At 42.4% G+C, this 16,261-nt stretch overlaps 1 pseudogene; it reads right to left on the reverse strand.

The window, feature by feature from the left end:
- Positions 1 to 15,460, reverse strand: part of LOC127214749 (sodium- and chloride-dependent transporter XTRP3-like) — a 107,792-nt pseudogene extending 92,332 nt beyond the window's left edge.
- Positions 15,461 to 16,261: the final 801 nt, after the last annotated feature.

The raw sequence follows: 16,261 nt of genomic DNA on the forward strand, positions 1-16,261 counted from the left end.
AAAAAAAAACAACAAAAAAAAAAAATAATGGAAAGATCTCCCATGCTCTTGCTTAGGTAGGATTAACATAGTAAAAATGGCAATCTTACCAAAAGCAATCTACAGATTCAATACAATCCCCATTAAAATCCCACCACAATTCTTCACCGATAATAATCAACTTTATATGGTAAAACAAAAGACCCAGGATAGCCAAAACAACTCTATACAATAAAAGAACTTCAGAAGGCATCACCATTCCTGACTTTAAACTCTACTACAGAGCTATAGTTCTGAAAACAGCCTGGTATTGGCATAAAAATAGACAGGTAGACCAATGGAATCGAATTGAAAATCCTGATATTAATCCACGCACCTATGAACACCTGATTTTCGACAAAACAGCTAAAATTATACAATGGGGCGAGGACAGCATCTTCAACAAATGGTGCTGGCAAAATTGGATGAGGGTGTGTAGAAGACTGCAGATAGACCCATGTCTGTTGCTATGCACAAAACTCAAGTCCAAATGGATCAAAGACCCCAACATCTATCCAGCCACATTGAACCTCTTAGAAGAGAAAGTAGGAGGTACCCTTGAACAAATTGGTATAGGAGACCACTTCTTGGACATAACTCCAGGGGCAAAGACACTGAAAGAAACAATTAATAAATGGGACCTCTTCAAACTTAGAAGCTTCTGTAAGGCAAAGGACACAGTTGACAAGAACAAATGGCAGCCCACAGACTGGGAAAAGATTTTCACTAATCCTATATCTGACAAAGGGCTGATCTCCAAAATATACAAAGAACTCAAGAAACTAGTCAACAAAACACCAAATAACCCTATTAAAAAATGGGGTACAGAACTGAAGAAAGAAATCTCAATGGAGGAAATCAAAAAGGCTGAAAGACACTTAAGAAAATGCTCCACATCCTTATCTATCAGGGAAATGCAAATCAAAACAACTTTGAGATACCATCTTACCCCTGCCAGAATGGCTAAAATTAGAAACACCAATGATGACTTATGTTAGAGAGGATGTGGAGAAAGTGGAACACTCCTCCACTGCTGGTGGGAGTGCAAACTCATACAGCCATTTTGGAGATCAGTATGGCAGTTCCTCAGGAAAATGGGAATTAGTTTACCAGAGGACCTGGCAATCCCCCTCTTAGGCATATACCCAAAGGATTCACATCCATGCAACAAAGACATCTGTTCAACTATGTTCATAGCAGCATTATTTGTAATAGCAAGAACCTGGAAGCAACCTAGATGCCCCTCAATTGAAGAATGGTTAATGAAGATGTGGCAAATCTACACAATGGAATACTACTCTGCAGAAAAAAATAATGGTATCTTGAAATTCGCAGGCAAGTGGATGGCACTTGAAGAAACCATCCTGAATGAGGTAACCCAGTCACAAAAAGAGGAACACAGTATGTACTCACTCATATATGGATTTTAGATATATATCAAATGATCACCAGCCTATAATTCACATCACCAGACGAACTAGGATACAAGGTGTATTCTAAGAGATTCATATAAAGTCCCTTACAGAACTGGGAAGGGGCAAGTCCCCCAGAGCTCAGGTGAAGTGGGGGAGGACAGCGAATGGAGAGAGAAGTAGGAGAAAATGAGGGGGAGGAAAGGAAAACATGTGCGACCAGGAAGATTGAGCCTGGTTAGGAATAGAATATAGGAAAGAGAGAGAGAGAGAGAGACAGAGACCGAGACAGAGAGAGAGAAGATAAAAGAGGGAGCCAATATTGGTTTGAAGATAAAATTGAACACAAAGAAAGGTCGAGAGAACAATAAGATTGCTCTCAACTAACAAGTTGAGCTTATGTGGAAAGACTATCATAAATGCCCTTCCCAGAGAGTGAGATCAACAACTAACTTCTCCATGGAGCCCTCAACTAATGCCTGTTGAAAAAAGGATCAAACACCCATACATAAACACTGAGTCGAACTAGAACCTACATGCAGATGGAGAGGACAAGACCATGCAGCAGAAACTCATAGAGACAACTTAACTGAACAAGGAGGAGCTAAGGGCCACTAGACTGATAGCTGGGAAGCCAGCATAGGACTGACTCAGGCCCCCCTGATTATGGGTCTCAGCCAGAAGGACTGAGCAGTCTAAGAGACCCCAGACAGCGGAGCCAGGATGTGTCCCTGGTTCACAAAAGAACTTTGCAAACATATCCCCCATGGAGGGATAACTGCCTTAATCTAGAGACAGGAGAGAAGCCCTAGTCCCTACTTCACAGAACCTGTCAGATCTACATGACCCCAACTGGATGGCACTCACCTACATATGGAATTGGGGTGGGGGGATGGGAGGGGAGGGTGTTTAGAGTGCATGTGAGAAGGCAGAGAGGGTAAAAAGGGAGGGAAGGAAGGAGGGAGGGCTCAGGGGAGTGAGCGAGGGAGGGAGGAGGGAGGGAAGGAGAGGGAACTGGGATCGACATGTAAAATAATATATTAAACAAAAAAAATAAAAAATAAAAAAAAGTGCTTTGACTCCAAAATTTAAGTTGAAGGACAAGTTACTGGGGAAAAGGATTTCTATTTTTGTTTCCACAGAAAATGAAAAGATGTGGATTCCTTCCAGACTAATGTGGTTTGATCATGCCAAACTGCCTGAAACAGAATACAAGCTGATCCTACATTCCAAACAGCTAGACAAACCATCCCTACAAACTACAGCCAGGATATCTGAATCTTCTTCGAATCCCCCAAGACAGCGCCCCTTATCAGCAGGAAGTAGTTTGGAAAGAACGACACCCAAATTCCCAAATATTGTATATAAATGTTTGTTTTCATTTAATGGGACTATTATATAAAATTAAATAAAATTAAAAAAAATAAAAAAGAGAAAATCAAAACAAAACAAACAAACAAAAAACAACCAACTACTCCCTAACCTAACCAATAAGCAAAGGCCATTGAACCTTTATCCTGGCCTTGAAAGTATTCTCTAAAAGCAGTCTGAAAAAGTCTTTATAGTAAATCTAAGAACTAGTCAGAGTGTTCACCTAAAACTTGGAATTTCACTGTGTTCAAAGTACAGGAAAACAATTGTGCCTGAGACTCCAATAAAATCAATAATAATAGTGAAACCACAATAAAAAAGGGTTGAAATACAGACACTGAAAAGAAATGTGCTAAATTATATCCACAGGTTATAGGATAGTTTATAGAGAAAATATGAGCAATCTGTAGTTGTGAGAATTCATTAGGAAATGCATCAAGATTTCAAGGTACAAGACTAACATACAAAAATGTTTGTTTCTTCTGCCACCAACATAAACAATGGTAGAAATAAGGAGAAAGACACTATGTACAATAGCAATGTAACAGAAGATATGCAAAGACATTCACAAAGGAAATTATCTGACAGACTTAGGTGAATGAGAGAAAGCATGTTCCTAAATCAAAACCCAATCCCCAGGAACAAAGATGGAGGGAGAGATAACACTCTTCCATATCCCTACAGAGTTTAAAGCAAATCCTGTTACAACTAAAAGGTGAGCCACAAGAGAAGGCCACAGTCAACAACAGGGAGTAAGAAAATATAAAATTCAAAAATACTTAATGTTGGATTTACAAGGCCATTCAGGGCTACACCAGAAGTGAATCAGTCTAAAAGAGAAACAGAGCTCACAGCTTTAATCCCCAGCACTAATATATAAGATAGGAGCAGGGCATTAAGTATTTACTCTTGGCAATTAGTCTCCAGCTTGCTATGAATAATATCTCTCCAGCCCTGGTACAGGACAGAGCTCTCTGGTAGCCTGGATGCTTTGCTTCTCTGATCTTCATTGCTTCATTAGTTCATAAACAATGTATCAACCACAATCATCTTACTTGAGCAGCTTTTTATGACTTCTTTTTGTATTTTTATAGTAATTCCTCTATTCTTACACCTCCAACATATACTTTCCCTCTAAATTATACCAGAAAGAAGGGGTAAAGAGGGAGGATAGAGAGAAGGTGAATAAGAATAAGGAGCAATGAAACTTATGTATTAAAATGCCATAATTAAATTTGTTTTTTATGTATTTACTATTTTAAAAATGTCATTACTTAGTACAACTGCTAACAAAACAATATTATTTATTTAAGTCTCCCCCTTACTCTGTGAATGTGTGTGTGAGTTCCTAAATATTTTCTTCATGCTACTGACTATTTCTTTTATTGCACAGAAAGATCTTTCTTTGATGTAATCCCACTGGTTTTTACTCTGTTGCAAGTTTTGTGGTCTTATCCCAAAACATAGGTACACACAAACCTATGTCTTCAAGTGTTTCCCCTGTTTCCCCTTAGACTTTTCATACTTTTGGACTTTTGTACAGCATGTGAGATGTGGATCTAGCATCAGTAATTGATATGATGGCTTTCCAATGTATTCTCTTGGTGTCTTTGATAGAAATATGTGGATTTCCAGGTACTCTACTATGTTGTACTTGTCTCCTTGTCTTTTCTCAAGCCAATACCAGACACTTTGTAGACAGCCTTAAAATCAGGTATTGATATGACTTCAGTTTCGTTCTTTTATTCAATAGTGTCATGTAGATTTTAAGATTTTTTTTCTGATTCTATGAACATTATTATTGGTAAGGATTGAGCTGAATCTGTGAACTGTCTTGGGTAGTATGAACACATTAATAATAATAATAATAACAACAGTAATAATAACAAAACAACAATAATAATAACAACAACAACAATAATAATAAGAACTCTGTGATGGTTTGAATGAGAATGGTGCCCACAGGCTCATATATTTGAGCCCTTGGTTCACAGTGGGTAGAACTATTTTAGAAGGTTAGGAGAGATGGCCTTGTTGAAGGGAGTGTGTATGCCATTGAGGGAGCCCAGGCTGAACCCAATCCTCTCTTTCTTCTACAATGTCCTACCTCTTACTCCTTCCCCATTCACCCTTCCCCTCCCTCTGCCTCTTGCCTGTGGATTAGATATAAGCAGGCATTCTTCCTGCTAGCCTGCTGCCATGCTTCCTTCCACGATCATAGACTCAAAGCAACTGTAAGCAAAGCCTCAATTAAATGCTTTTTTGATAAGCATAGAACATAGTACATAGTACAGAGTACAGAGTACATAATACATAGTGTCTCTTCACAGGAACAGAAAATTAACTAGGACATCTGCTCCATAGAGTATCTTTCCTTTCCTGGAGTCATCTTGACATCTTTCATTAGCATTTTGACTCTTTTATTGCCAATACCTCTCATTCCCTTAATTCTATTTATTTAGAGCTGAAACAACTGGAGAGCAAAGAGTCCACCTTAAAAAATGGGCAAAGAAATGGGCTACATAGACATTTCTTTAAAAAGAAATGAGGGGACGTCAGGGCTGGCTCACTGGTTAAGAGCGCCTGCTGCTCCTGCAGAAGACCTGGGTTCAGTTTCCAGCACCCACGTGGCAACTCATAACCACTGTCATAGCCCTCTTCTTACCCCTGCGAGCACCAGACATACATTTGGCATACACATACACATGCAAGCAAAATACTCATATGTGTCAAATAAAATAAAAACATCTAAAAATTTAAGACACAAATAGCCAGCAAATATATGAACAAAAAGTCAGCATCATTAATCTTCAAGGGAATACAAATAAAAACCACAATTAGATATTATTGCAAAGGGATCTTAACAGCCATGTGTCAAGGATATAGCAGCACTCTCATGTTTACTGTGATATTCCTTTAAAAAAACTCTAGGATATAAAACCATCCATGGAAGAGTGAACATATACAAATCACGTGGTATGTATCCACAAATAAATAATACTTAGCCATAAAAAGAATGAAATCTTGTCAAGTGTAAAGGTAGAGACAAGTGCAGGCATCATGGTAAATAAAACAAATCATAGACAAATAATGCATTTTTGCACTCATTTGTAGAAAGTGATAAATGAACCTCCAAGAAGATGGAAAGGCAGCGAGTGAAGACAGAGGTTAGACAAGAGTCACAAAAACACAGGAATTAGAAGCAGAAATCGCTGCTTCTGTGCCCAGAAGTGTAGGTAACTCTAATCTACAAGAATCCATGATACACAAAAATAACTAGAAGAGTAATATATATATATATATATATATATATATATATATATAATCCATGTATGAGGAGAAGGAAATGCTAGGGGCATTGGTCTAGCGGCTATATATGTCATACTTGTATCAAATCATCAGGCCCTTCATAGGCATGCATGGATATTATGTTAATAAATAAAATTTAAAAACAATGTATCATGGGCACAAAACTGTAAGGGATTTTGTCTACAATGAGTAGGGAAAACTTTCTATTAATTTCAGGGACATTTAATTGTGTGTCCTTAAAATAATTTTGTTTGTCCTGTATAAAAATCTACGTTTCATGTAACAAAAAGGTTTATAGTGTTAATTTGAGAATTGGAAATATTGGTGTTTGAGTGCTGGATAGTTTTATGTCAACTTGGAAGTAGGGAACCTCAGCTGAGAAATGCTTCCATAAGATCTGTCTGTAAAGCATTTTTTTAATTAATGGTTGCTGGGAGAGTACACTGTCCGTTGTGTTGTTGGTGGTGCTGGGCTCTATAAATAAAACAGGTTGAGCAAACTGTAAGCAGCACCCATCCATGGTCTCTGCATCAGCTCCTGCCTGCAGCTTTCTACCTTGTTCGAATTTCTGTCCCTACTTCCTACAATGATGAACAGCAATGTGAGAGTGCAGCCAAATAAACCCTCTCCTCCTCTAAGTAACCCTAAGTAAGACAGTGTGTTACCTTGTCCTTTGCCTTTCTCAAGTTTTGGAAATTTCAAAAAGACACAGGGAAATGAAAAGAATTCCTAGTAGCAGCTGGGAGAGAGCAGGAGTCCAGTCTCTCATCACTGTTGCAGGGGACCATGTCTCTCTCCACAAGTCTTCATGGACCGTGTGGAGAGAGGCAGTGCCCACCCTTTCCAGGCCTCTTACAGTGTTCAGCTCTGACTCCAAGCTGCAGTTTCTAATGTGTGGGAACACTTTACTATACTTGCTTGGGTAGGTGGATGCCAGGTAGTCCTTCACCTCCTCCAGGTTGCTGGCTGTCAGAAAGCCATCTTCTAGCTCAAAAGAATTTGTCAGCAGCAGAATCACCCTGCAGAGCAGACTATCATCTTAACATATACCACTAAAAAGCCATTGGCTCTAAAACCTGGGAGGAAGGTGGGTAGCCTCTTCCCTCCTGCCCAGTGCAGAAGAGATGAGAACAGAAACTACCTCCCAACAAGCTACTTCACATCTGGATAAGTGGCCTCCAGTGAGATTGGGTAGGATGTTGGAAGCATTCAATACTTCATAGCCAGATTCGTACCCTTTGGTGGTGACAACACAAGAATGTGGCTAATGCCATTGACCAACCGCTTAGAAATAAGTTTAGAATCACTTAAACATATTTACTTATTTTCAGGCAGGGCCTTACTATGCAACCTCGGCTGTCTTGGAATTTGTTGTGTAGACCAGGCTAGTCTCAAACTTAAGAGATTCATTTGACTCTGCCTCCATATTTGTGAGATTAAAGGCATGCACCACTACATTTGGCCTAGAATTATTAAGCTTAATTTTATATCACAGTACGAATTAAATGATTTGCATGTATACTGATTTCCATTAATTTAAGTCCTAGTTTAGAGATGGCTACTCATGTAAGTGACCTCCCTACTGGACATATTAGCATTTGTTTTGAGGGAAGCCAAAGACAGTAGACTCGGCTAGAGAGGCCTTGCTTATAAATGAGATGAAGACACTGGTGTGTTTGTTGTTGTTGTTGTTTGGTTTTGGTTTTGTTTTTTCCTGAACGCCCCTTTCTGCTAAGTGCAATGCCTACCTTAAATGTCCCATTCCCTGCAAGGCGGCCTTTGCTTTCTGGACCCTCAGTTTCTAGTGCTGGTAGAAGGCAGCAATTAGCACGTCGAGGAAACAGAACTGACCCTCACATTGCAGACCTCAATATTGGTGTCTTTAGTCTACTCCTTGACTTCTGGGAACCCAGTCCTTCCCAGTCTCCCTTTCAGCTCAGGGCTTTGGAGCCTTGCCTTCCCACTTGGGGTCCACGGTTCTGAGGGACAGCTTAGACTCACTTGTTTAAGCAGTTTTCATAGTTGAAGGTGGCCTTGAAGCCGTAGATGGAGAAGGACACGATGCTGGCATATCTGGAGGTGGGAGCTGTTGATGATGGACACAATGATGGCATGCTTCTGGCAGTTGTTGGAGGGGTCATTGTAGCTGGCAAAGGCAATCAGGCTGCCAAACCCCAAGCTCAGTGAGGAGAAGATCTGCATGGCTGCATTGATCCAGGCCTTGGGGTTGGCTAGCTGTTTCATCTAGAAGGCCAGTAGGGATAGGGCTGAGGAATCCTGAGCTCTAATCCCAAACTCTTCCCTCCCAGGAGATGAAAGCTCAGAGATGGGGAAGAAATTACTTCCAACTCACAGGTAGTCAGAATGACTTGGTGCTGAATTCTAGGTCCATGTCTCAGAATGTCTCCAGTGTATTTCCTGGCAGGTAAACTACTCAGCAATCTTCCTCTCATACCCTCTATGGCACCCTACCCATGGAGAGTGCAATTGAGTATTGCCTGGTCTAATAGTCTAAAACACATAAAACATCTAAATCACCAGCCTGCCACAACAACAGTCTTACCACACAGGAAATTTAGGTGGATGTGGAGTCAAGTTCGAGATTACTCCAGTACTGACACTTAAGGCCTATGCAATAAGAGTGTCCATTTTGAAAGGATACAGTCATATGATTCCAGCCATTTGTCCAGCAAAGAATGTGCCCTACTCTAAATTCAATAACATCTACACTGAAGAACAATGGCTAGGTTGACTGGAAAAAAAAAAAAAACGTTAAGGACGGGACCATAGCATTCCCTAGAGGGAAAAGGTCTAAGAAAATATGGGAACAGATAAGGGAGATGACTGGAGAGATGTCCATGGTCCCTAGCTTAGTGGGGAGTCTGGACTGGGCTTTAGGTGAGAACTGGAGCAGGAAGACCTGAAGGAAGGCACAGGCACTAGTCACTAGTGGTAGTGAGGGCTGCAGGACAGGCTACAGAGAACATAACTTCCAGGATATCTATAGTCTTTGGCCCAGTCATGGGCTCACACCAGCTCTGATGATTACAGATCTTACCCTCTTTTCCCTTCCTCCCAGGTATCCCAGAAAGTGACAGTCCCCTTCCCTTGCAAACCATACCTTGGGTGTGAACATGTACCTCAGGCCATTGGTAGCTCCGTGGATTGTGAGGTCACGGACCAAGTAGATATCAGCACACAGTAGGGCATCAACGCGATGAAGTAGACCACCTGTAGGCATCCAGGAACAGAATAAGACTGCTGGAGAGATGGGGACCGCCACTCCCACAAAAACCTTAATTCTTTGGCATTTAGGCTGCATCCACAGCTGCTAAGAGCTGTGGGTAGCACTGGTCCTGAGTAGGACACAGGTTCTGAGTATGGTCTAGAGAAAGAAAGTGTGGGACATGGCTGCTCATGTCTGTTGCCCCCATGAAATTTCTTCTCCAGTGCATGAGAGGCAACACTCCCCGAGCCCCTGTTTCTCTAAGAAAAGCTGAAAGGCTGGAGGAGCCCACACAACACGTTTTTTGTTTTGTTGTTTTGTTTTGTTTTGTTTTTGTTTTTGTTTTTTTTGATTGTTTGTTTGTTCTGTTTTGTTTTTTCAGCCAGATTTGACTCAGCTTTCTGAGGTCCCAAGAAAATCAGAAAGACTAATCACTTACAGGATCTATGTTATCTCCAAAGTGAAATTAGTGTCTTAAGGGGCAGAACTGGGTTTTCTGGATGGGATCCGAGGGGAGCCTGGTTAGGCATGTCCTTATGTAGAAAACAGTGCACAGGGCAATGTCCCCACAACAAATGCAACAAATGTACTGATTTTGTGCATTCTTCATAAAAAGAAAAGTCTATTTGGTTAAGCCAATCTTCTTTCCCTGTTGACATGCATCACAATTTAAGGATGTGTTCTTAGTCTCTTTGGCAGGGGAATCTCAGACTCGGGGTCACCCTGACTTCTAAAAGCCTGAAAGTAAGGGCTTTCAGATAAACATCTGCCTACCCTGGGTGGGAAATTTTGGGTAATTCACTTTCTATGTATGCCTAGATTCATAGACAAAAACAAAACAAAACAAAACTTTTCACAAGGTTGGTTTTGTTTTATCAATCTTCTTTTAGGTTGGATCCACCTCTGAGAAACCCAGCTAGTGACCATGTCTTGATATGCTTCAATTAATCTCAGTCTTCCATTTCTTCCTTGGCATGGCACCATACTTCATGTACTTCTAAGACTGTCAGAAGGACACTGAGAATGTGGGATATATGTTTACCATGGCTTCTTACACATTTAGGGGGTTAGTGAATTTACCCAAATATCTAATATGTCAAACCAGGTGAGATGCAAATGGATAAGAGTCCTTTTGCCAGTGATGTGAAAGAAATTCAGGGGCATGGGGGAGGGCTGAACCGGGTCCATAACACTGGGCACTAAGAAGACATTCGGGGAAAGCTCTGGACTTCTACCCCCACCCCCGCCAGTGGGCTGTGTTTCTTCTGGGCTTTCTAGAGTCCTCACAAAGTGGCTTCCTTCTTTTTCTTGTGGGAAGGATGGCTGGACATGTGATCTAGCTTTAGCTTAACCTATCAGGAGAAATAACTCTGACCAATAAGTAAAACTTCAGAGGAGAATAAAAGAGATTTCAAACAAAAAGGAAAAGGCAGCATCTTTCCCCATACATGGAACCCTGGGGCATTTCAGTCAGGGTGGGGGGTCATAGTATAAGGAGAGAAAATAGATGGTGAGGATTAATATGGCATCATGTCCAGACTCTACTTATTTTCACAACTATAAGAGGCCTGGAGAGGAAAGGACTGCTTTAATATTCAAGGGTACAGACATCACCATTAGATCTTTTGGATCATGCTTGGTCTAGGTTGGGACAGAGCAGATGCTGCAAGGTCTGATCTCAGCTGAGAAAGAACACCCTGATTCTTCTGCTCAGCTGTGAGGCAAAGTGCTTTGGGGCTAAGATGCTGGCCACTATGGGGACTTAGAAAATAATGTGATATGTCATGCCAGAAACAACATTGGGGTTGTCATGCAATATCTCAATGACATAGGTTGTTCTAAGCTTGATGCCTCATGAAAGAACAAAACCGAACAAACATGTCAGTGCTGGAGAAGGCAGGCAGGTGATCAGGAGAGTGAGATCTAGGGGTCTCATGGGATTGTCAGAAGAAGAAAAATTGTAAATGACTAAGTCACAAAGGATGTGAAGAGAATATTCATGCTGCATGTCACCAATAGGATGGGAAGAGCTTGGAGTAAATATGGGCTATGTCCTGAGTCTGCTGTCCCTGGCTGTGATTTTGCGAATAATACTTTGCCTATCTAATCCTTTTGGGAGTGACCTCATGTATCTACTCTGAGGGGCTGTTAGAAGAATAAGACACCGTGATCCACTATGGATTTGCTTTGCCTAATAGCTGAATATGGAGCATTCACCCCAGTTTGAAACAGGTACGGGTGATGGAAATACAGCAGATACTCCAGCCCTAGGATGAATGGAAACCTGGGCATTTCAACAAAAAGAATGAGCTTAGGCAAATAAAAGGCCTTTGCTGGGTATTTTGGCATATCTGTGGCCTAAAATCCCAACACTCAGAAGGCTGAGTCAGGAGGATCACTGAGTTTGAGGCCAACTTGGGCCGTTCAGCCAGTTTCATGCCAGCCTGAAGTACATAAGGAGACACTTTAAAAATAAAAGCCAAAACAAGAACTAAAACCCCATACCACACAACAGAACAAAACAAAACAAAACAAAACAAAAAACCAAGGGAGAACCCAACAGTTCTGGGTTGTATTGATTTCCTGAAAGCTCTTTGAAATGGGACCCCAAATCCAACTACACAATAAAGTCCCCAGAGGCTGGCTAGTCTGATGTTGAGGTTCCCTCCACAGAATAATAGCTCTGGCATTTGAGGTGGAAGGACTGAATAGCAGGGTGTTTGAATATCTCCATGAAATGACCTGGTACAGGTGAGTGTGAGAACTGGCTGGGGCCTGTCATTTCAGATTCAGTGCTACAACTTTAATCACTTCTGACACCCTCCACTGTCAGCTAGTACAGGGACATGCCAATAACACCATCCATGCCTTCTGACCCACTGAGCCTCTACTCTGGACAGCAAGAGACAGCTCCTAGCATGGACCAGATTCAGTCCCATCACACTCCCTAGCACAACTTGCTGGTTGACTCAGTGTCCCTCAGGATGCACAGATACACCATCAGCCAGGCCAGGATGAGGCACAGTGCTGGCTCCCACTGCACTCCTCCATTCTCCTGGATGGATGGTGAGATGTTGAGTGTTTTCCTGCACCAGAAGTACTGCATTGACGAAGCCTTTTCATACTCCTCGTCGTAGCCTGTGCCGTTACCATTAAGTGGGCAGACAGACCATGGCAGGGGATCCTTTTCAATGAAGTGAGAATCAACAGACAGTCAAGGGAAAGGTCAAGGGCTTAGTGGGATGATAGGAAGCATCTTTGACAGGAGGCTTCACACCTTATCCTGTAAATATGGGCTAGCCTGGCTTGCGTGAAACAACAGAGTACAGTGGATCAGAGGCTTCCTGGCCTAGTCTTTCCAGATCCTTGTAGCTACCCTGTTCAAAACCAGTTGTAGGTCTAGAGAGATGGCTCACTAGTTAAGGGTACTGGCTGTTTTTCCCCAGGTTAGATTCCCAGTAACCATAGGATGGCTCCCCTTCTGTAACTCTAGTCCCAGGGAATTTGACACGCTCTCCTGGCCTCTGCAGGCAGCAGGCATGCATGTTGTACATAGACATTCAGGTGAAACACCCATATACATAAAATAAATAAGATAAACTTTAAAAATAATTTAAAAACAAAGCTGTGAAGGTACTTGAGTTAGAATCTTGAGCAGTGAGCCCATTTGTATGTACAGGCCACAGGAGGGAGACACTGTGGTGTCTGATGGAACCAGCAGCAGGTCCTAGCTAAGAAACAGAAGCCCTCTAAGCTCAGTTGCCTAGCCGACATTCTCTGGGCCCTCTGCTGAGGCCACTCTAATTCACACTGTTTCACATATTTGGCTGCAAATCTGAGGATACCTCTGGGGTCCTTTGCTTGAGATGAGCTCGACGTCAGTTTTTTTTTGTTTGTTTGTTTGTTTTTGTTTTTTTTTTTTTTAATATTCCTGCCAATGAACATGCTACATGAAGAAGCTCTAGGGCATGGAACAACTGAGAGATTTTCAGTGTTCTTCTCCCTTCATCTGCATCAGAAGGTAAAGATAGGGTCCTTATATTTGCTTTGCTAAATGTACCCACTAAGAAGGACCCACACCCTCCCATAAAGTAGAGTCCTATAGAGTCACTTGTAGCTCCTGGGATTGAACAAAAGCTCTCATGTCGTGTATATGGCCATGCCAGTGTAGATTTATATGTTCCGGGGACCTGCATGGCCCATAGAAGTGCAAGTGAAGTTCTGCTGTGTAACCTTGGAAGAGGATTTACTGCAGGGGTAAGGGGGGGGGAGTTCTGTGAAGTATGGAATGCATGGATATTAGAGTGGTAATTCCTGGGTCCTTCTCTTCTTTTTCCATCTGGAAAGAGGCTGATATGGAGGCAGTGGGATTAGAGTCTCTGAGAGTGAAAAGGATGAAGATGGGGGTGGGGTGGGATAGAATGTGACTGGTGGAGAGGAACATTCCAGCGCTTAGTGTGGAATTATGGCTCATATTTATTTTCCACAAAGCCTAGACCCTTCCAGAATATCAGTAACAAGAATTTAGATAATGCACTGTTTAAAATGCTTGTCATTGAAAATATTCCTGTAGATATTCCAATGAGTGCTGTGGACCTGCTCCTCAGAAATGATTGTGCACATGTGTGTACACACATGCAAACGCACATGCATGCACACGTGCGCACACACAGTGCATAGTTTGGCTTACATTGTGATAAGTAGTGGATCCAGATTCTGTCATCCCTGCTTGGCTTGTGGCTCCCATCACGCTCCCCCCTCACTGAGAGGGTTCCCACAGGCTGGCGTTCTCATCCTCTACCAGCTCCCCACTTGGTGAGTGGCCCTGCATCTTCTACCCTTTTTGCTTTTGCTCTGACCAGAGGTTGGCTTACCTGGAAGGAGCAGAAGAGATACCAGAAGTCCCAGGCATTGATGACGTTGTAGTACATTGAGAGGAAGAAGGAGACCACCACAATAGCAACACCTGTGAGCAAAGCAGAGGGCCATGCTGAAGATCAGATGTGTGTCATTTAACCAGTGGGACTTGAATGACACAACTATGGTGAGATCCCCAAACAAGAACACTCTTCCTTTAGGTTTTCATTAGACCTGATACCACACCTATGACATCATCTTGGGAATTACTACCCCTCAACTCTGATCATCTGAGATGGTAGATCAGTAACGGATTTTTGACATCTAAGTGTCAGGTCCTGGGCTCAGTATTTTGTTTATGCAGTTAGTTCACACAAAAGCATTGTCCTCCTTCCAAAGAGCAAACTAAAGCTCAGAGCTTTCCCAAAACCACCCAGCAGAACTATGGAGAAGGGCCAACTACATGCCTGATGTGAACTTGCTCCTTTTGGAGGTCAAGTTCCTGGAGCCAGCCCCATCCATGTGGCAGGAGTGTGACAGACAGACAACACTTACCCCCAGCCAGGTCTGATCTATGAGGTCCCACAGTGTGTATCACTGTGAGAAGTGAGAATTTGCCATTAGGTTGCTCTAAAGTGTGTTCGCTTGGGAGTATTGTCAACCTTTGTCATCCCAAACATAACCAGGAGAGCTGTAAGTTGTTGACTTTGCATGTGGCAGACTATACAGGTATCAATAGCATTACAGAGCAACTCCTCCCACTCCACTGAGAACTCAGGCCAGTAAGTGCATGTCAGTGCCCAAGGGGCCAGGCAGCCTCCCCTGTTTTCCAATATACAGCATACATTGCTGCCTCAGCACACTCTGATGGCCTTCATAGCTCTTCATCATGAGGAGGCAGTTTGAAGATGAGTTCTAATGCCCCGGACATATTTCTTCCAAAGATGGAGGAGGTCACATCAGGTGGACCCTTCCTCATTCCTTAAACAATGGCTCAGGCTTCCTGTCTGCTTCCCTTTCTTGGGCATGAAAGGTATACAGAACATGTATGAACACTGATGGCTCTAGATCCTTTGCTTTTACAAACTAGGAGAATCACATCCTGGAGGTGCCAGGGGACAGTGACTGAAGGTCACTCTGGAAGGGTGCAGTAGGCCACACCTGGTATGTTCGCATAGATGCTTGGCTTCTGCATCCAGGTATCATTACGATGGCCCAACACCCCTAAGTGGTGTGGTGATGATGAAATGACCTCACACTCGTGCATGCCATGTTCAGCACCAGGCACACATTAAGCAGGGGGTGGCATTTGTGTACATCCCCAGAGGGTAGGTAGCTGGGACCAAATGAGACATCAGAGGGGAAGGGCCAGCAAGGAGCATACTTGGTGAATTAAATATGGTCACTATTCTTCATTGATCCTTGCACCAAAAGGAGAGTTCTCTCCCCTACCCTATGGGTCTGGGCTGGCCTCTTTGTCCATCAAAATATTGAAAAGAAAAAGAAAGAAAGAAAGAAAGAACAGAAAAAGAAATGGCATGTGTATTCCAGAGGCTTGCAGCTTTTCATCCTCATGGAATATGGCCAGGGAACATCATGATTGGGGTCCTCCAGGGTCCCCAGGGGGAGGAGCTACATGCTGGAGAATTGTGAGCCACTAGCTTAAGTACTGGGTGTGTAGGACCTATAGCCACATGAATGGGGCCAGATGAAGCGGTCAAGCATGTTAGGTACCCCACAAAGCTGTATGAGGTGATTATTGTTGCTGTAAGTCACTACTTTCCCCTCATTTCAGTATCTCCACTTGGGTTGCATAAAAGCAAGATTGTATGAAAGAAACAAAAGCAAAAGACAAAGCAACACAAACAAACAAAAAACCCAAAACCCACAAAGAAACAAAACCCAGGACATTTGCTATACAGAGCTATTGAAATTTTACTAGTTTCTCAGGATAGGTTCCAGAACATAGTCATATCTTCAGATCTGGTCTTAATGTTTCCTCAAGGGTTTTATCTTCCCCTCCACCCCCCCACACTTTATAAGTTTACCAGCAATTTATTTTGTGGAA

The sequence above is a fragment of the Phodopus roborovskii genome, unplaced genomic scaffold (assembly GCF_943737965.1).
Source record: "Phodopus roborovskii unplaced genomic scaffold, PHOROB, whole genome shotgun sequence".
Taxonomy (NCBI): Eukaryota; Metazoa; Chordata; class Mammalia; order Rodentia; family Cricetidae; genus Phodopus; species Phodopus roborovskii.